Source organism: Cornus florida, unplaced genomic scaffold (assembly GCF_030987335.1).
Source record: "Cornus florida cultivar Cherokee Brave unplaced genomic scaffold, ASM3098733v1 CherokeeBrave_3.0.0_Hap2_Chr09, whole genome shotgun sequence".
Lineage (NCBI taxonomy): Eukaryota > Viridiplantae > Streptophyta > Magnoliopsida > Cornales > Cornaceae > Cornus > Cornus florida.
The window spans coordinates 8,960,903-8,983,527 of NW_026775579.1; positions in this window are offsets into that span (position 1 = coordinate 8,960,903).

Below are 22,625 nucleotides of genomic sequence, written 5' to 3' on the forward strand. Positions count from 1 at the left end.
GTGCTCTACCTTTCCCCCTTATTAGAATTCAGTTTTGACCATTTCTTGAGTTTGGTTTTGAGGTCAAGTTATGATTTTAATGGGGCTTCTTGCGGATTCTTGTTCACGGTGTTGTCCCCAACAAAACCTCTCGGTATCGTCGAATTCGGAGCACTTTTATTTTGGTGGGCCTTTGGGATTTTCATCTCAAATTGAGGTAGGAGATGTTCGAGGTTTAAATTCTTGTTATATAGCATGCTTGTGATGCTTATACTACTTGTTTCCATGATTAAATATAAAATCTAGGGATTTTATTATTTATTTTTCTTGTACGGGATCTAATTTTCCCGGTTGCTCATGACTTGGTTTAAACATGCGGCATGATTTTATATTGCCCCTTGATATGCTCATTGTCGTGTATTAAAATTGGAACATTTGAATAAATATTAAAGATTTTATTTAATATTTATCTTAGGTGAAAGATTAATTCACATGGCCTTAACTAGCTCGAAATTAATATGTGTTAACATATTATATTAGGTCTTAGCATGCTCTTCAACATAGTTGAATTTGAAAGTAATTGGAGGTGTTTTGAAAATTAGTAATTATTAATTAATTTGATTAATTAATTTGCTCCGAGTGCACTATTCACTCCATTTGAATTCCAACTTGATGTTCTTGATCTACATGCCATATAACTTCACATATATTTGATTTAGAATATTCGGTGAGGTTTGATAATCCTAACCATGTTTATAAATTATCAGAAGCATTCTATGCTTTGAATCAAGCTCCAAGAGCTTGGTATGAAAGACTAACTTGTAACGACCCGGTCATTTGCCTTCCTTTCCTTTTTCCTGAAATTTTATAAATAAATTTTTTTCATTTAATTTTCTTTTCTGAGCTCTGTTTCGTATCCCTTAGTGTCATCTCGAGTGCTCAGAATTGGTTCCTGTGACTCTTTTCCGTGGATTGACAACTTCCTTTGAGGATCGAGTCATTTCTGCATTTTCACTTTTCGGACACTATGCGCCTTTCGTCCTTTTCCCTGTTTCGTCTTTTTCCCTATTCTGTCTTTTCCCCATTTTTCACATTGTAGGCACAACCTCACTTCTCATGCTCGAAGTTGGTTTTTGACTTCACGTGCCTTCATCTTGAGTAGTTTTCTCGAAATACGTATCTTTACTTTTGCAAAAAAGTACTTTGGTTGCTCCCAGTGTCCATAGGGGCATGGATGCAAAGTTCTTTGAAATTATTTTCTTTTCTTGGGGTGTTTTTCATAAATATCTTTTGAAGATATTTTATTTCAGCGGTTTTTAAGAAAATATTTTTGGAAGATATTTTCATTTGGGTCATAAGTGCAGTTTTCACTTTTTGGAGGGGCCATTGTGCAATTAATGAAAGTTATTGCAAAATGTCTTGTTTTGAGCCTGAATCCTCATACAGGATTCATTTTCACATTTCATTGAGTTGTGTACTCTTGGAATTTCCTCCTGGTCGATGTTTTCCAGTTTTAGGGTTCTAGCCCCGGTTTGCGCCAAACTTGTTTTGGGCATAACTTTCTGCTCGGGACTCGGTTTCGGTTAGGTGTTGAAACCTTTTATTTAATTAAATTTCATATTTAAGATTTAATCCTCATGGTATTATACAACTTGGAATTATTTTGTGGCATGCTAGAAAATTAAGTTTTGGTATGGTTGTTCACATGTATTAAATTGGGATTTATTGCATGAGAATTGCAACTTTTGTTTTATATTTAACTTTAGTGAAAGTTTAATTCGCATGGTCATAAATCGAATGAAATAAACTTATAATGTGATATTACATTAGTCCTTGGCATGTTTTCCAACATAGGTTAATTTGAGAGCATTTGGTTAAGTTTAATTAAAAGAATTAATTAAAATCTATTGCGTGGTCCCATTAGCTTAATTAAGGTTTTAACTTGATATTTGTATTGGCGATGACTTGTTTACTAGTATATATTAATTTGGGACTATCTGAAGTTGTTTTAGAACCTTGGGATTTAAATTAGCATGATTTAATTAAAGTTCTACTTTGTTGTTCTAACAACCTATTTGATTTTTAGAATGGATATAGGTGATGACCTTGCCATGCCCTTTAACATGTATTAAATTGAGGTTAATTGAAATTGAATAGGAAATCTAGAGAATTTAATTGTGTTTATCTATTTAAATTCTATCAATTTGCTTTATGATCTAGTTGTGCTTTAGAAGTGGTTTCTATATTCAAATCATGTGGACTTAAACTTGTGGTATATTCATTTGGTTATATGTTGAACATTGGATAACATAGTTGCTATGTTTGTATTCATGAGAATATGTTTCCTTATTGAATATATTGTTACCTTGTGTAATGATTTGCACACTTCGTGTTTAACATCTTTCATGCATAGCGTGTAACGAATCGCACACTGAAGATTCAACATTCATCATATCATATTAGTTGTGGATTTAGAGCATGTATTGTATAGGTTTCCAAATTTGGTTGTGCTTAGTAGATAGTTGATTATCTTGCATATTATTGTTGATATATGCATTGTTGCACAACTTGTTGATTTTGGAAACTTGGGGATGTCGTTGTTTGACTATGGCTAGGACGTGGTTCTAGTACGGGGGATAATCCCTCTATATATAGTCTAGTGTGCACATAGGGAGGTTACCCATGGGCTAGTAACCCTAAAGTAACTATGTTGTCGGTCTGATACGGCGTGACGTCCGAGAATCCACTTTGTTTGACTTCGCATTTCATTTTCAAGTTGATAACTAGATGATGTTATAACTTGTTGTTCCTTGTTTGTCGTTCCATTTTAAGTTACATGATGTTAACTTTGCGAAATTGTGTTTTATGCGTTGTATTGGAAGTTCCAATGTTGGTTAAATTACATCGATATTGAAAATTGGGTTTTGACGTTCTAACATAGCATATGATTGATCCTATTGACTTATTTAGAACTTAGACGTTAGGTGGCATGAACCACTACTGTTATTTTGTGCTTTAGATTCTAAGTTGATGGCTTTGAGAACTTAAACCTTGTTACATTGTATAACATGCTCTTTTGTTGTTGAATTGCATGGATAATATGATTCTTGTTAACTTGTATTCAAATATGCTTTTGTCATGTTATATAGATTACTCTAGACCTAGTTCAATTGTATTGAAAATGCAATTCATGCTAATCTATGCTCAAGTATTCTTCTTGTCGTGTTCTTAGATTATCCCAACCATGATTCGTTTCATACACGTATGTATATCATAATTCTTGTTGCTTAGACTCTAAGGTAGCTTAGGATGCTCCCTGAGTCTCATTTAGACATAGACGTCAAGTAGCATGAGCCCATTTAACATGTTTCACCTTAAGGTGATAAATTTGTAAAATGCTAGGTCGATGCATGCTCATCTCCTATGAGTAGCTTTATGTTACTCACCCCTACGATAATGGGGAATATTTCTGGTACGAAGACTTGGTTCATGAAGCCTAGCATTCCTTGGATGTCGTGTAGCTTTCAAGTTTCCATTTCATGCAAATGTTAGCATGAAATGTCATTTTGTAGACTTATATGTAAAATTTGTATTCTTTGATTCCATGTATGTAATGTGTACATAAGTGCACTCCTTTCAATATATTTGACATGTATGAGATGAGGCCGGAGGCCAATGACATGTGTATTGTATTATATACAACTTTTTAACTTCATGAAATATTGTGAAAATCTTGAGAAATCGCAAGTCATTGCTTCACCATGGTTGCATCGGGCATTCTTTTATAGGGTCTTATAAATCATGTTTGAAGTGTGGCCAAGGGCCAAATGGTCATTTGATCCCGTTTTGTATTTTTGGATTCCAAGTTTTCATTCCAAGTTCCATTTTTGCCTTTTTGCCCGTTGGGGGGTCGGTTTTTGTATCGGTAGTATTTTTAAGTCGTGGACCATTGTAGCACTTCCAAATAGGTAAGTTACATTTGCGTGCATGGTCGTTTCCGGGCAAAACCTTATCGTTTGTGTTTTAAGCCTCTTGTGAATTCATTTCGCATTTTTTTTGCATATTCTGATCTAGGGGCATTATAGACTTTTCACGGTGGTTTTATTTTCTTCTTTTAACATGGTTGAATAGAAAACATGATTTTAGGGGGGGTTTCTTTTCCGTGTTTTTCCAGAAAATGTCGTCTTGATGTTGGAAATCACTTACGAAATTCAGCTCTCAGTTTTTCAATTTAGCAGCTTTTTGGACCTCCATGACTAGATTTCATGGAGTGGCATTTCGGACATTCTACATTGCATTTTTTTTTAATTCTCTCAAAAGTCATATAGAAAACTCAATTTTGAGGGGGGTTTCTTCTTTGTGTTTTTGCAAAAAATTCATCTAGGCTTCCAAATTCAGCCTCTGTTCTGGATTTTTCTGAAAAACAAACCACATAGCAGCTTTTGGGCTGCTGCCAGCCATGGTGCACTCAGCGCACGCGCGGCATGCATGGGCATGCGCATGGGGCTGTCATGGCCCCTTGTCGGGCCGCCGCGACGTTAATTCTTCTTTTGGGCTTTTCTCTTTTATCCGGACTCCGATTCAAGTCAATTTTTTTTTTAACTTAACTAATTTTTCGCTGTCTTTCTAACGGTGTGCTCGGTTGCAGCCGGTTCTTCCTAGATAATTACCAGTTTACCATTTTTGCCTTAAGTGCTCATTTTTCTTCGTCATGCCGTTTCTCCTTCGTCCGGACAACGAATCATGTGATTCTTGAGTCCATCTTGATTAGTTTTTCGTTGTCCTTCTAGCGGTTTGCTTGGTGGCACCCGAATCTATAATTTTTAGAAATGACTATTTTGCCCCTGGGGGCTTATTTGTCATGTTTTTGATCTTTTGCTTCCGGATCAGTTCTTGTTGAGTTCCACGACCTCATGGAAGGTCACTTTGACTTCTTAGAGTCTTGTTTTCTGTTTTTGCTTCCGCATTCAGATCCGTTATCGGATCATCCTTACGGTTCATCACAGGACACGCTGGCCTAAAAGCCAGGGTCGTCACAGGTGGTATCAGAGCGTCCGGGTTCGAATACCTTGGACGACGGGTTTTGGGTGCATCTCATGCTCACATTTTTTTGCTTTGATGTGTCATTTATATCTTGATAACATGCTTTGTTTGATAACATGTCTTGTATGATAACATGTTCACATGCTTAGGTGTTTTGAGACATCTATTATTTGTTAAGCATACTTTATGTGTATATATGCTCCTGATAACATGTTCTGTGTCACTATCATGTTCTGGTCTGATAACATATCTGCGTGCTTCTTGATAACATGTTTGATTTGATAACATGCCTATTTGCTTATGTGGCAACTTGTTTAGTACTTGTGTGAGTAGATAGTTATGCTATGTTGCATGCTACTTATTTACTTTATGTCAGGTTTTTGCATTGTCTCTTAGGATCTGTCGTATCCCTTGGATGCGTTCTTGTTTCACGAGTTTCTTCCTTGGATAGGAGAAATTCATTCTGTGAGGACCCATGTAGGGAACCTTTTTGTCTGTTCTATTGGTTGATACGAGTGAGGCTCATGTGAGCATTGACGACTACGATTCATTTCCTTTTCCTTGTCTGGTAGAGTGAGACGTGGGCCAGGGAGGCACCGTTTCATTTCCTTTTCCATCGTGGCTTTTAGATCTAAGGCCTTAAGCGTAATGGTGCCAGTGTCATTGTTGTCAGAATTTTGGGATTAGCTACCCCAACTCTCGCAGATGCCTGGTTTCTGTAATGCCTTTGGTAATGACCATTTTCGACATTGATGTCATTTGTATCGAAAAGTTCCCTTCTGGAGCATGTTATGAACTAGTGCCTTATACTGTCATGCTACCTTACTAACGAGTAAGTGTGGGCGAGTTCTGGTCACTGTTCATACTGCCTTGTCACTCTCTTCTTCTGTCATGTTTCAACGTTTTGTTGTCTTGGGATTCTCTCGGTAGTTGACATTGAGTTAACATGCCGATTCGTATGAGGTGTTGTCTTAGTTCATGGTTTCGCGTTCCTTCAGCTGATCTTTAGACTTCAGGATTTGTCCTTCAGTGCATTATGAGCAGTCCTTTGATTTGACCTTTTGTCAGTCATTATTCTGTTCTCTCTGGTATGTTCCTAATTTCAGGGACGAAATTCCTTTAAGGAGGGTAGGTTGTAACGACCCAGTAATTTGCCTTCCTTTCCTTTTTCCTGAAATTTTACGAATGCATTTTTTTCATTTAATTTTCTTTTCTGAGCTCTGTTTCGTGTCACTTAGTGTCATCTCGAGTGCTGGGAATTGGTTTTTGACTTCACATGCCTTCATCTGGAGTGGTTTCCTCGAAATACGTATCTTTACTTTTGCAAGAAAGTACTTTGGTTGTTCCCGATGTCCATAGGGGCATGGATGCAAAGTTCTTTGAAATTATTTTCTTTTCTTGGGGTGTTTTTCGTAAATATCTTTTGAAGATATTTTATTTCAACGGTTTTTAAGAAAATATTTTTGGAAGATATTTTCATTCTGTGCCATAAGTGCAATTTTCACTTTTTGGAAGGGCCATTGTGTAATTAATGAAAGTTATTGCAAAATGTCTTGTTTTGAGCTTGGATCCTTGTACAAGATTCATTTTCACATTTCGTCGAGTTGTGTACTCGTGAAATTTCCTCCTGGTCGATGTTTTCCAGTTTTAGGGTTTCTGGCCCAGTTTGCGCTAAACTTGTTTTGGGCATAACTTTCTTCTCGGGACTCAGTTTTCGACGTTGTTTCTTCCGTTATTCATATTTTATCATTTTGAATCTTTTTCATTCACAAAGTTTTGCCATTTGAGCGCGTCTGCTCAAATTTTACTTTTTCGGACCCTGCGGGGCCCGTTCGGGGCACTTTTTGAGATTTCTATAAAAGGGGGGTAAGATATTTCATTTTTCATCTTCTCCCCTCTTCATGCACGACCTGGAGCTCCCATGGCAGCCCAAGGGGTGCTGCCATCTTCTCTCTCCTCTTTTGGTTCACTTTTCCTTGATGGAAAGTCTTCGGCCTTAACGTTTGTTGTTCCCCTCACCGTGCTCTACCTTTCCCCTTATTAGAATTCAGTTTTGACTATTTCTTGAGTTTGGTTTTGAGGTCAAGTTATGATTTTGATGGGGCTTTGATGGGGGTTATGTTCACGGTGTTGTCCCCGACAAAACCTAATAGTTTCGTCGGATTCTGAGCCGTTCCATTTTGATGGCTTTTGAGATTTTCATCTCAAATTGAGGTAGGGGATGTTCTAGGTTTAAATTGTTGTTATATAGCATGCTTGTGATGCTTATACTACTTGTTTGCATGATTAAATATAAAATCTAGAGATTCTATTATTTATCTTTCTTGTACGGGATCTAATTTTCCCGATTGCTCATGACTTGGTTTAAACATGTAGCATGATTTTATATTGCCCCTCAATATGCTCATTGTCGTGTATTAAAATTGGAACATTTGAATAAGTATTAAATATTTTATTTAATATTTATCTTAGATGAAAGATTAATTGACATGGCCTTAACTACCTTGAAATCAATATGTGTTAGCATATTAAATTAGGCCTTAACATGCTCTCCAACATAGTTGAATTTGAAAGTAATTGGAGGTGTTTTGAAAATTAGTAATTATTAATTATTTTAATTAATTAATTTGCCCCGAGTGCACTATTCACTCTATTTGAATTCTGACTTGATATTCTTGATTTACATGCCATATAGCTTCACATATATTTGATTTAGAATATTCGGTTAGGTGTTGAAACCTTTTATTTAATTAAATTCTATGTTTAAGATTTAATCCTCATGGTGATATACAACTTGGAATTGTATTGTGGCATGCTACAAAATTAAGTTTTGGTATGATTGTTCACATGTATTAAATTGGGATTTATTGCATGAGAATTGCAACTTTTGTTTTATATTTAACTTTAATGAAAGTTTAATTCGCATAGTCGTAAATCGAATGAAATAAACTTGTAATGTGATATTACATTAGTCCTTGGCATGTTTTCCAACATAGGTTAATTTGAGAGCATTTGGTTAAGTTTGAAAATTTAGAGATTTTAATTAAAAGAATTAATTAAAATCTATTTCGTGGTCCCATTAGCTTAATTAAGGTTTTAACTTGATATTTGTATTGGCGATGACTTGTTTACTAGTATATATTAATTTGGGACTATCTGAAGTTGTTTTAGAACCTTGGGATTTAAATTAGCATGATTTAATTAAAGTTCTACTTTGTTGTTCTAACAACCTAATTGAGTTTTAGAATGGATATAGGTGATGACTTTGCCATGCCCTTTAACATGTATTAAATTAAGGTTAATTGAAATTAAATTGGAAATCTAGAGAATTTAATTATGTTTATCTATTTAAATTCTATCAATTTGCTCCATGATCTAGTTGTGCTTTAGAAGTGGTTTCTATATTCAAATCATGGACGTAGACTTGTTTTATATTCATTTGGTTATGTTTTGAACATTGGATAACATAGTTGCTATATTTGTATTCATGAGAATATGTTTCCTTATTGAATATATTGTTTCCTTGTGTAATGATTTGCACACTTCGTGTTTAACATCTTTCATGCATAGCGTGTAATGAATCGCACACTGAAGATTCGACATTCATCATATCATATTAGTTGTGGATTTAGAGCATGTATTGTATAGGTTTCCAAATTTGGTTGTGCTTAGTAGATAGTTGATTATCTTGCATATTCCTGTTGATATATGCATTGTTGCACAACTTGTTGATTTTGGAAACTTGGGGATGTCGTTGTTTGACTATGGCTAGGACATGGTTCTAGTACGGGGGATAGTCCCTCTATATATAGTCTAGTGCGCACATAGAGAGGTTACCCATGGGCTAGTAACCCTAAAGTAACTATGTTGTCGGTCTGATCCGGCGTGACGTCCGAGTATCCACTTTGTTTGACTTTGCATTTCATTTTCAAGTTGATAACTAGATGATGTTGTAACTTGTTGTTCCTTGTTTGTCCTTCCATTTTAAGTTATATGATGTTAACTTTGCGAAATTGTGCTTTATGCGTTGTATTAGAAGTTCCAATGTTAGTTAAATTACATCGATATTGAAAATTGTGTTTTAACGTTTTAACATAGCTTAGGATTGATCCTATTGATTCATTTAGAACTTAGACGTTAGGTGGCATGAACCACTACTGTTATTTTGTGCTTTAGATTCTAAGTTGATGGCTTTGAGAACTTAAACCTTGTTGCATTGTATAACATGCTCTTTTGTTGGTGAATTGCATGGATAATGTGATTCTTGTTAACTTGTATTCAAATATACTTTTGTCATGTTGTATGGATTACTCTAGACCTAGTTCAATTGTATTGAAAATGCAATTCATGTTAATCTATGCTCAAGCATTCTTCTTGTCGTGTTCTTAGATTATCCCAACCATGATTCGTTTCATACACGTATGTATATCATGATTCTTGTCGCTTAGACTCTAAGTAAGCTTAGGATGCTCCCCGAGTCTCATTTGGACATAGACGTTAGATGACATGAGCCCCTTTAACATGTTTCACCTTAAGGTGATAAATTTGTAAAATGCTAGGTCGATGCATGCTTGTCTCCTACGAGTAGCTTTATGTTACTCACCCCTACGATACTGGGGCATATTTCAGGTACGAAGACTTGGTTCGTGAAGCCTAGCATTCCTTGGATGTCGTGTAGCTTTCAAGTTTCCATTTCATGCAAATGTTAGCATGAAATGTCATTTTGTAGACTTATATGTAAAATTTGTATTCTTTGATTCCATGTATGTAATGTGTACATAAGTGCACTCCTTTCAATGTATTTGACATGTATGAGATGAGGCCGGAGGCCAATGACATGTGTATTGTATTATATACAACTTTTTAACTTCATGAAATATTGTGAAAATCTTAAAAAATCGCAAGTCATTGCTTCACCATGGTTGCATTGGGCGTGGGAATTCAATTCTCATTCTTTTATAGGGTCTAATAAATCATGTTTGAAGTGTGGCCATGGCCCAAACGGTCATTTGATCCCGTTTTGTATTTTTGGATTCCAAGTTTTCATTACAAGTTCCATTTTTGCCTTTTTGCCCGTTGGGGGGTCGGATTTTGTATCGGTAGTATTTTTAAGTCGTGGACCATTGGAGCACGTCCAAATAGGTAAGTTACGTTTTCGTGTATGGTCGTTTCCGGGCAAAACCTTATCATTTGTGTTTTGAGCCTCTTGTGAATTCATTTTGCATTTTTTTTGCATATTCTGATCTAGGGGCATTATAGACTTTTCACGGTGGTTTTATTTTCTTCTATCAATATGGTTGAATAGAAAACATGATTTTAGGGGGGGTTTCTTTTCCGTGTTTTTCCAGAAAATGTCGTCTTGATGTCGAAAATCGCTGACGAAGTTCAGCTCTCAGTTTTTCAATTTAGCAGCTTTTTGGACCTCCATGACCAAATTTCATGGAGGGGCATTTCGGGCATTCTACATTGTATTTTTTTTTAATTCTCTTAAATGTTATATAGAAAACTCAATTTTGAGGGGGGTTTCTTCTCTGTATTTTTGCAAAAAAATTCATCTAGGCCTCCAAATTCAGACTATGTTCCGGATTTTTCTGAAAAACAAACCACATAGCAGCTTTTTGGCTGCTACCAGCCATGGTGCACTCAGCGCGCGCGCGACATGCATGGGCATGCGCATGGGGCTGTCATGGCCCCTTGTCAGACCGCTGCGACGTCAATTTTTCTTTTGGGCTTTTCTCCTTCGTCCGGACTCCGATTTAAGTCAATTTTTTTTTTAACTTGACTAATTTTTCACTGTCTTTCTAACGGTGTGCTCAGTTGCACCAAGTTCTTCTTGGATAATTACTAGTTTACCCTTTTTGCCTTAAGTGCTCGTTTTTCTTCGTCATGCCGTTTCTCCTTCGTCCGGACTCCGAATCATGTGATTCTTTAGTCCATCTTGATTAGTTTTTTGTTGTCCTTCTAGAAATGTGCTTGGTGGCACCCGAGTCTATAGTTTTTAGAAATGACTATTTTGCCCCTGGGGGCTTATTTGTCATGTTTTCGATCTTTTGCTTCCGCATCAGTTCTTGTTGAGTTCCACGGCCTCATGGAAGGTCACTTTGACTTCTTAGAGTCTTGTTTTCTATTTTCGCTTCCGCATTCGGATCCATTATCGTATCATCCTTACGGTTTATCACAGGACACGCTAGCCTAAAAACCAGGGTCGTCACATAACTGGATTTCTACTTGAAAATGGTTTTATTAGAGGAAAAATTGACAACACTCTTTTTACTAAAACCATTGATGGCAACCTATTAATTATTCAAATAGACATTGATGATATCATTTTTGGATCATCCATTAGTGTGCTTTGTGAAAAGTTCGCTTCTAGCATGCAAAATGAGTTTGAAATGAGCATGATGGGTGAACTTACCTTCTTTCTTGGATTGCAAATCAAACAAGCACTTGAAGGCATTTTTATTTGTCAATCCAAGTATATTAAAGATTTGCTAAAGAAATTTGGCTTGGAAGAAGTCAAACATACCAAAACTCCCATGAGTTCATCTTTAAAACTTGATAAAGGTGAGAAAGGCAAATATGTTGATATCAAAAAGTATAGAGGCATAATTGGAAGTCTTTTATATTTAACCGCAAGAAGACCGGACATAATGTTTAGTGTATGCTTATGTGCTAGATTCCAATCTTGTCCTAAAGAATCTCATTTGTGTGCCGTTAAGCGTATTTTTCACTACCTATGTGGTACAATAAATTTGGGTCTTTGGTTTCCTAAAAATACTTCTTTTAATCTTGTTAGCTATTCGGATGTCGACTTTGCTTGATGTAGGGTTGATAGAAAAAGTACTAATGGCACTTGTCATATCCTTGGTCAATCACTAGTATCTTGGTCTTACAAAAAGCAAAAATCTGTGGCTTTATCAACGGCGGAAGCCAAATATGTGGCAGCTGGAAGTAGTTGTGCCCAAACGCTTTACATTAAGCAACAACTTGAAGACTTAGGACTCAAATTTTGTGACGGCCCAAGTTTTTCAACCCGGTGCGTCAGTGATAAACCGAAAGTTAACCCGATAACGGATTCGAAATACGGAAGTAAAAGATAAAACCATAGTCCTTTAAGATATAAATCATCTCTAAGGCACCAATGTGACATTCCATGATGTCACGGAACTTAAGGAGAGCGAAAGAGGAAACTTGAGTTAAAACGGGTAAAATTCGTCAATAAAGGGCAGAATGGTCAATTCACAAACAAGAGGAGAAATTTCACTCCAAGCATGTCAAATAAGGTCCACAAAATCTATACTAAACATTTTACAACATTCTAAGGGGTTCTAAGAACTTTGGACAAGAATCCCACAAAAATGCCCTTTCCTGGTTTAAGCAAAAACTTACACCCTCTCACTAAAACATGAATAACTCTCATTGTGATTTGAATCTGAGAATCGCATTGATATTATTCGAAAGCTGACTCAAAATCTATGAATTTAGCCTTAAGAATCACCCCATTTGGGCTAGAAATGAAGAATTTATGACCGTTTGAAGTTGGAACTTCAGAGCTGAAGCTAAACTGAAGAGCTGTACAAATGAGGGCTATTTCGGTCGACCAAAATAGAGGTAGGGTCGACCGAAACTCACAGAAAGATTTCTAAAGGCAGGTTTTTGAGGGGAGGATGGTTCGGTAGTCCAAAATAGGCCATCGATCGACCGAACTGGAGTTTCGGTCGACCGAAACTGCTCGAAAATGTGCTGAAACTCCTATTATGAACAAGAATTGTTGAGGCTTCACCCATGTCTCAAACTCCAACATGGAATTGGTCCAAAACACAAGATTTTAAGCTATGTAAGCATGCCAACAAGTGAAATTTACATATTGAGATGTGTTACAATGACCCATGGACTCATTATATAACATTTACAAAATTTGACATGTCAAACCTCCAAATTAGAAAAATTATATTTCAAAGGCAAAACTTGGAATTTAAATACATACACTTAAACTTAAAAGTTTGTGGCCCTTGGCCACAAGTCATACATATCTATTAGGTTCCAAATAGTGTATCCAAGTACACTTTACAAGCAGTAAGGCAAAAAGGGTATGTTGAACCCAACTAAGTGTTACAACATCAATAATGAGACTTAAACATGCTAACACTTGCATGTGAACAAGAATTCTTTAAAAGGAACTTCAATTCTCCAAACCACCCAAGGCAAGAGCAATTCTCCAAGTCTTAAATCCTGTACCTGAACAAATCCCCCAATAACTTCGAGGTGAGTAAATAAGTTTACTCGTAGAGAATGAGCATGCATTGACTCAATTTCTTTATAGATTTTGTTAACAACATGAAACAATTCAAAAGGGTTATGCCACCAAACGTCTATGTCAAAGGTTAGACTCAGGGAGCATCATAAGCTACCTTAACTCATTTCTAGCATAAAACACATCCTTTATGCAATTTAAACCACATAGGAGCATGCTATACGAAGCAACAAGAGATAGATTCTCAAAGTTATCAACTTGCAATCTAAAAGTGCTAAATCAACTAAATATTGCAATTTAGTATAGATGTACTTAACAACATCAAATCGCCAATAGCCAAAATTACAAGTCACAATTAAGCATGATTGTCAACTTGGAATTGAATGCGAAATCAAATAGTGGAAGACTTAGACATCACGCTCGGAATTCTGCCGAGACCTCAATGGTTATTCCGGGCATTAACCCGTTGGGAAGACCACCCTAGTGCGCACTATCTTAATTGGGGAGAACTCATACCTCCCGCACTAAAGCCAAACTCTAGCCATGTCACTTGTAACAACAATGTCACAAGACTCCAAAATAATCCAAATAAGTTCACAACTTATACATAATTTATATAATGCATGAAAACACCTTCCATGCGCAAGTAGGTTGAAACCATACAATCCATGCCTTAGAGTTTCAATTCTAAAATGACATACATAATATCAATTACAAAGTGTGCAAATCATTACACAAGGCAATAGTATATTCCATAAAGAAAACATATTCTCATGAATATAAATATAACAACAATGTACTCAATGCTCAAAACATAACCAAGTGACTACACAACAAGTCCAAATCCATGATTTAAATATAGGAACAACTTCTACAACATAATTAAAATCCATGGGACAATGGGATAGAATTTAATTAAATCATGATAATTAAATCTCTAATTTCCAAATCAACTCTAAATGGTCCCAAATTAATATATGCTAGTACATAAGTCCTAGTCATCACAATTATCAAGTTAAAACACAAGTAAGCCAATGGAACCTTTGAAATAGATTTTAATTAATACTTTTAACCAAAATCTCTAGATTTTCATACTCATCCAAATGCTCTCAAATTAAAGTATGTTGAAGAACTTGCCTAGACTTAATTTAAAAGCATATTACAACTTAATTTCATGCAAGGTACGACCATGATAATTAATCTTTCACAAAAGAAAACTTTTAAATAAAAGTTGCAATTCTTTTCCAAATAATCCAAATTTCATATATGTTAACTAACACATCAAAACTTAATTTCCTAGCATGCCACAATTTAATTCTAAGTTGAATACCATCATGAGAATTAAATCTCAATCCTTGAAAATAATTAAATTAAATTCTAGATTCTAGATTCTTAACAAAAGCATACATACAAGTTGTATAAGCATCAAAACCATACAAGACAACAAAAATCTGAAATTATAACACCCCCTACCTCCATTTGAGATGAAATCTCATATCCCCACCAAAACGAAACCGCTCTGAATCCGACGAAACATCTAGGTTTTGTCAGGGACAACACGGTGAACAAGAATCCCAAGGAAGCCCCATCAAAATCACAACTTGACCTCAAACCCGAACTCAAGAAATGCCCCAAACAAGTTCGGCGGCAACTGGTGCCCGAAACCCTAAAACCGGAGAAAAACAACCAGAAGGAAATTTAAAGAGTACGCGACTCGATGAAAAGTGAAAATGAATTCCATACGAGGATCCAGGCCCAAAACAAGGCATTTAGCAATAACTTTCATTAATTGCACAATGGCCCCTCCAAAAGTGAAAACTACGAAACTGCCCCAGAATGAAAATATCTTCTAAAAGATATTTTCTTAAATACCCCTGAAATAAAATATCTTCAAAAGATATTTACTAAAAATACCCCAAGAAAAGAAAAAGATTCTGAAAAACTATGCATCCATGCCCCTATAGACACCGGGAGCAACCAGAGTACTTTGTTACAAAAGTAAAGATACGTATTTCATGGAAACCACTTAGAATAGAGACACATGAAGTCAAAAACCAACTCCGAACACAAAATGTGTGGTTATGCCAACAAAGTGAGAAACGGGGGAAAAGACAGAATAGGAAAAAGGACGAAAAAGTGAATAGTGTCCGAAAAATGAAAATAAGGAAATGACCCGGTCCTCAAAGGAAGTTGTCAATCCAAATAAAATAGTCTCGGAAACCATTCCAGAGCACTCGAGATGACACTATGTGAGGATAAACTGAACTCAAAAAGAAAAAATCAATGGAAAAAAAATATCCGTGAAAATATGACAAAAAGAAAGGAAGGAAAAATACTGAGTCATTACAACCTTCCCACCTTAAAGGGATTTCGTCCCCGAAATCCAGCCCCAACAAAACAAAAAGTGCAACCAGGATAACTACAGTGTACATCACCGAGTATTCCACACAACATGCTACAAAAGCAATCCCAAATTGAAGGACAACGTAGAAACCAATGTCATTCGCACCAACGTGCTCACAATAGGACAACCTCTCAAAAGAATAGTGACCCCACGGCCACACGACAAGTCAAAACTTACACACAAAACCCAAGGTCAGACAAAGGAACAGAAAACAAAACCATAAGCATTATACTGATCCAAAAATAATCACCAAAAGAACTCCAAGATCCCTACATATCAAATCAAGGTACCGAACAAAGATGACATGGCAGTACGAATAGCGACCAGGACCCACCCATGACGTACTTAAATGTGTGGTAGCAGTGATAGTACCTAGTGCCCACCCACACTTACTCGTCAGTAAGGTAGCATCGATGGCAACTAGCACTTGCCCACAACACACAACTTTATACGGTAGCATGACAGTATAAGGCACTAGTTCATAACCTGTCCCCACTAGGTCTACCCATGAAACCTCTCGATACCAACGACATCAATGTCACAAATGATCATTACCAAAAACAATGTGGAAACCAGGCATCTATAAGAGTTAGAATATGGTACAAGGACGTTCTAGACCATCCTGGCCAATCCCAAACTCTGATAACAATGTCATAGGCACCATTATGCTTAAGGCCTCAAATCCTCAATACAACAAAACCAACAACTCCAATATCGCAAAATACTTCTTTTAATAACATCAATCAAGAATCTAAAGCCCGATAAGCAAATCAACGCCTACAAAAATCAAAACAAACCTCACAACAAGACATTTCACCGGAAGTCCTTCATTTCTCCCTAAAACAGATCAACTACAAGACTATATTGTAATCACACATCGAATCCACATCTCCATCATGGATAACTAATTACTCGAAATACAAGTCCACTAAGTGGCACACATAGCATAATCTTGACAAATGAGGTCACAAAATGAGTCTCTCAAAATCGTGCTTGGCAACACTAAGCTAAATCAAAATTCCTCAATTTCAATCCACAACCAATCATCGGAACTACAATTCCTCAAAACTATGCCTAGCCATAGCTAAGACGAGAAAACTCCACAAACAAGCCATATCCAACAGCGATCTCCTAAAACTCTTCCTAAGAGTTAACCACATCCAGGTCTCCAAAACTGAAACAAGTCTCCTAAAGACATCCTCAAAAGAACATCGAGCTCACCTCACGAATCAAACAGATCCCCAATGAAATGGACACAAGTCCCTAAAAAATGATCTCAAACCAATCCACTCACTCTGAGCACCGCAACCCATCAAAAATCGCAGGAAAACTCCCCAAGGGAAGACACGAAGGAAAGGAACCACCAGTCTTAAGAAGGATAGCACCACGACTTCATCTCTGAAATGAAAGACAACAACGTCAAAGACTTCGCCCCCTACATAGGAGTAAGTCAACCAAAATCTATCAAATCCTCACCAAGGACTTAAGACAATGATAGTGGTCCTTACGGACCAGCCAACCCCAAAGCTATGCACAACGCAACGAAGAGAATAGACTCACTCCTTGTGAAGTCCCTTACTCAAACCATGAAAAAGATGGGAAACCCTATTCCCCCACAAGTGTCAACGTGATAAACACGAAAAGGGAGCAAAAAGGGAAAACTGGACATGGAAGTCCGGCATATAACAAGAAAATATAATTACTAAGAAAAGTAAATCTACTCATATAGATAAAAATTAAGGGTACATGCAGCACGTCTCCACGTAAGCACAAAATCATGTCACTAAAACGTAGTAACAACATGGAATCTCTAAGCACATAAGGAAGGTATGCTAATGCCAAATAACAAGAAAGCAAATGTAGACACACTTCCGCCTACTCATGCATCACAATAACATAAATCATACTACTAATATGGTAGTAAACGAAGCTGCAAGAGATAAAAAATGATGCAACAATGAACCCTATGGACATTGTGTCCTAGAGTGTCTAGCTAAAAGGAAAGACTAGTCCTAGCCATAAACTGACTCCAAAACCAATGCGACAACAACCTGTCTCAAAATAAACGTGAGCCCTTACCACAATGGTAAGACTTTAACAATCCAACTCCGAATCTAAAGGTGACACTACAAGTGACACTAACAGTGCAATGCTCTCTCTACCCGAAGCATCAATCAATCGACTTGATCCCAAAAGCGTTATCACGTAAGGAGAACTCAAAGAAATGGTAACTATAACCATAACAACAACACCCAAATCAATCACTACGACTGATCCCCAAAACAACCATCATCATCATTGATCAAAAGGGCAATGCCTATCAAAACAAAACCAACACTGATTCCATCCGAACTACACTTGTAGCTAGCCAGTACGGTAGCATGATAGTGCCATTCACCCACCCATAATGTACCCGCCCATTAAAATTGCAATCCCAGAGGAATCATCCCAAACAATCAAGGATCCTAAGAGGTCCATAACCTTAACATGGCCCAAAACCAACAAATCCAGCACTATGGCAATGCCAAATGACTCACCTCATAAGAGCCTAAACAAAAGGTGACCATCCACCTACCCCAAAACCCAATACTGGGTCGACAACAACCTATACCACCACGAGACTGTGACTATAATCACCATCAACCTCAACTCGTGCCTTAACGACCAATCCCGTGTCATGCCAAATATGCAACATAGTTATGCATATAAAAATCTAATCTAGCATACATCATATGTCATGCTCTTTATAAAAGAATTAAATCATGCTAAACAAATGACATGTCGCATATAGCACATAGGCATATAAACATGTTATCAAACTAAAACATGTTATCAAACTAAAACATGTTATCATGAACCATGTAAATACATAGAGCATGGCAATATAAGCATGATATGCACCCAAAACCCATCGTCGTATGGTTTTCGAACCTAGGAGCTCTGATACCACTTATGACGGCCCAAGTTTTTCAACCTGGTGCGTCAGTGATGAACCAAAAGTTAACCCGACAACGGATTCAAAATGCGGAAGCAAAAGATAAAACCATAGTCCTTTGAGATATAAATCATCTCTGAGGCACCAATGTGACATTCCATGATGTCACGGAACTTAAGGAGATCAAAAGAGGAAACTTGAGGTAAAACGGATAAAATTCGTCAATAAAGGGCAAAATGGTCAATTCACAAACAAGAGGAGAAATTTGACTCCAAACAATTCAAATTAGGTCCATGAAACCTATACTAATCATTTCACAATATTCCAGGGGGTTCTAAGAACTTTGGACAAGAATCCCACAAAAATGCCCCTTCCCGGTTTAACCAAAAACTGACACCCTCTCACTAAAATATGAATAATTCTCATTGTGATTTGAATCTGAGATTGGAATTGATACCATTGGAAAGTTGACTCAAAATTCATGAATTTAGGCTCAAGAATCACCCCATTTGGGTTAGAAATGAAGAAGTTATGACCGTTTGAAGTTGGAACTTCAGTGCTGAAGCTAAACTAAAGAGCTGTACAAATAAGGGTTATTTCGGTCGACCAAAATAGAGTTAGGGTGAGTTTCGGTTGACCAAAACTCACAAAAAGATTTATAAAGGCAGGTTTTTAAGGGGAGGATGGTTTGGTAAGCCGAAATAGGCCATCGGTCGACCGAATTGGAGTTTCGGTCAACCGAAACCCCTCGAAAAGGTGTTGAAACTCCTGTTATGAGCAAGAATTGTTGAGGCTTCACCCATTCCTCAAACTCCAACATGGAATTGGTCCAAAACACAAGATTTTAAGATATATAAGCATGCCAACAAATGAAATTTACATATTGAGATGTGTTACAATGGCCCACGGCCTCATTACATAACATTTACAAAATTTGACATGTCAAACCTCCAAGTTAGAAAAATTATATTTCAAAGGCAAAATTTGGAATTTAAATACATACACTTAGACTTAAAAGTTTGTGGCCCTTGGCCACATGTCATACATATCAATTATGTTCCAAATAGTGTATCCAAGTACACTTTACATGCAGTAAGGCAAAAAGGGTATGTTAAACCCAACTAAGTGTTACAACATCAATAATGAGACTTAAACATGCTAACACTTGCATATGAACAAGAATGCTTTAAAAGGAACTTCAATTCTCCAAACCACCCAAGGCAAGAGCAATTCTCCAAGTCTTGAATCCTGTACCTGAACAAATCCCCCAGTAACTTCGGGGTGAGTGAACAAGTTTACTCGTAGAGAATGAGCATGCATCGACTCGATTTCTTTATAGATTTTGTTAACAACATGAAACAATTCAAAAAGGTCATGCCACCTAACGTCTATATCAAAGGTTAGACTCAGGGAGCATCATAAGCTACCTTAACTCATTTATAGCATAAAACACATCTTTTATGCAATTTAAACCACATAGGAGCATGCTATACGAAGCAACAAGAGATAGATTCTCAAAGTTATCAACTTGCAATCTAAAGTGCTAAATCAACTAAATATTGCAATTTAGTATAGATGTACTTAACAACATCAAATCGCCAATAGCCAAAATTACAAGTCACAATTAAGCATGATTGTCAACTTGGAATTGAATGCGAAATCAAATAGTGGAAGACTTGGACATCACGCTCAGAATTCTGCCGCGACCTCAATGGTTATTCCAGGCATTAACCCACTGGGAAGACCACCCGAGTGCGCACTATCTCAATTGGGGAGAACTCATACCTCCCGCACTAGAGCCAAACTCTAGCCATGTCACTTGTAACAACAATGTCCCAAGACTCCAAAATAATCCAAATAAGTTCACAACTTATACATAATTTATATAATACATGAAAACACCTTCCATGCGCAAGTAGGTTGAAACCACACAATCCATGCCTTAGAGTTTCAATTCCAAAATGACATACATAATGTCAATTACATAGTGTGCAAATCATTACACAAGGCAATAGTATATTCCATAAAGAAAACATATTCTCACGAATATAAATATAACAATAATGTACTCAATGCTAAAAATATAACCAAGTGACTACACAATAAGTCCAAATCCATGATTTAAATATAGGAACAACTTCTACAACATAATTAAAATGCATGGGACAATGGGATAGAATTTAATTAAATCATGATAATTAAATCTCTAATTTCCAAATCAACTCTAAATGGTCCCAAATTAATATATGCTAGTACACAAGTCCTAGTCATCACAATTATCAAGTTAAAACACATGTAAGCCAATGGAACCTTTGAAATAGATTTTAATTAATGCTTTTAACCAAAATCTCTAGATTTTCATACTCATCCAAATGCTCTCAAATTAAAGTATGTTGAAGAACTTGCCAAGACTTAATTTAAAAGCATATCACAACTTAATTTCATGCATGGTACGACCATGATAATTAATCTTTCACAAAAGAAAAATAATAAATAAAAGTTGTAATTCTTTTCCAAATAATCCAAATTTCATATATGTTAACTAACACATCAAAACTTAATTTCCTAGCATGCCACAATTTAATTCTAAGTTGAATACCATCATGAGAATTAAATCTCAATCCTTGAAAATAATTAAATTAAATTCTAGATTCTTAACAAAAGCATGCATACAAGTTGTATAAGCATCAAAAACGTGTAAGACAACAAAAATATGAAATTATAACACCCCCTACCTCCATTTGAGATGAAATCTCAAATCCCCACCTAAATGAAACCGCTCCGAATCTGACAAAACTTCTAGGTTTTATCGGGGACAAAACGGTGAATAAGAATCCCAAGGAAGCCCCATCAAAATCATAACTTGACCTCAAACTTGAACCCAAAAATGGATTCTAATAAGGGGGATAGGTAGAGCACGGCAAGGCGAACACAAAACGCTAAGGCACTACACTTTTTTACTAAAGGGAAGTGGCCGAAAAAGAAGAGAGAAGGGTGGCAGCCCCTTGAACGGGCCCCGCCGGGTCCGAAAAAGTGGAATTTAAGCAAATGGGGTCAAATGACAAAAGTCCATGAACAAAAAAGAAGCAGAATGAGAAAATATGAACAACGGAAGAAATGACGTCAAAAACCTAGTCCTGAGCAGAAATTTATGCCCCAAATAAGTTTAGCGGCAACCGGTGCCGGAAACCCTAAAACTGGAGAAAAACAACCAGAGGGAAATTCAAAGAGTACACTACTCGACAAAAAGTGAAAATGAATCCCGTACGAGGATCCAGGCCCCTCCAAAAGTGAAAACTGCGAAACTGCCCCAGAATGAATATATCTTCTAAAAGATATTTTCTTAGATACCCCTGAAATAAAATACCTTCGAAAGATATTTATGAAAAACACCCCAAGAAAAGAAAAAGATTTTGAAAAATTATGCATCCATGCCCCCTATGGACACCGGGAGCAACCAGAGTACTTTCTTACAAAAGTAAAGATACGTATTTCGTGAAAACCACTTAGAATAGAGACACATGAAGTCAAAAACCAACCCCGAATACAAAATGTGTGGTTATGCTAACAAAGTGACAAACGGGGGAAAAGACAAAATAGGGAAAAGGACGAAAAAGTGAATAGTGTCTGAAAAATGAAAATAAGGAAATGACCCGGTCCTCAAAGGAAGTTGTCAATCCAAAGAAAAGAGTCTCGGAAACCATTCCAGAGCACTCGAGATGACACTATGTGGCAATAAACTGAACTCAGAAAGAAAAGATCAACGGAAAAAAAAAATATCCGTGAAAATCTGAGAAAAAGAAAGGAAGAAAAAAGACCGGGTCATTACAAATTTGATCACATTCCCATAAAATGTGATAATACAAATGCTATTTGTATTTCAAAGAACCCTATTTTTGCACTCAAGAACGAAACACATTGAGATATGATATCACTTCATTAGAGATCATGTTTCAAAGGGCGACATTGAATTAGTCTTTATAAGCACCGATAAGCAATTAGCGGATATT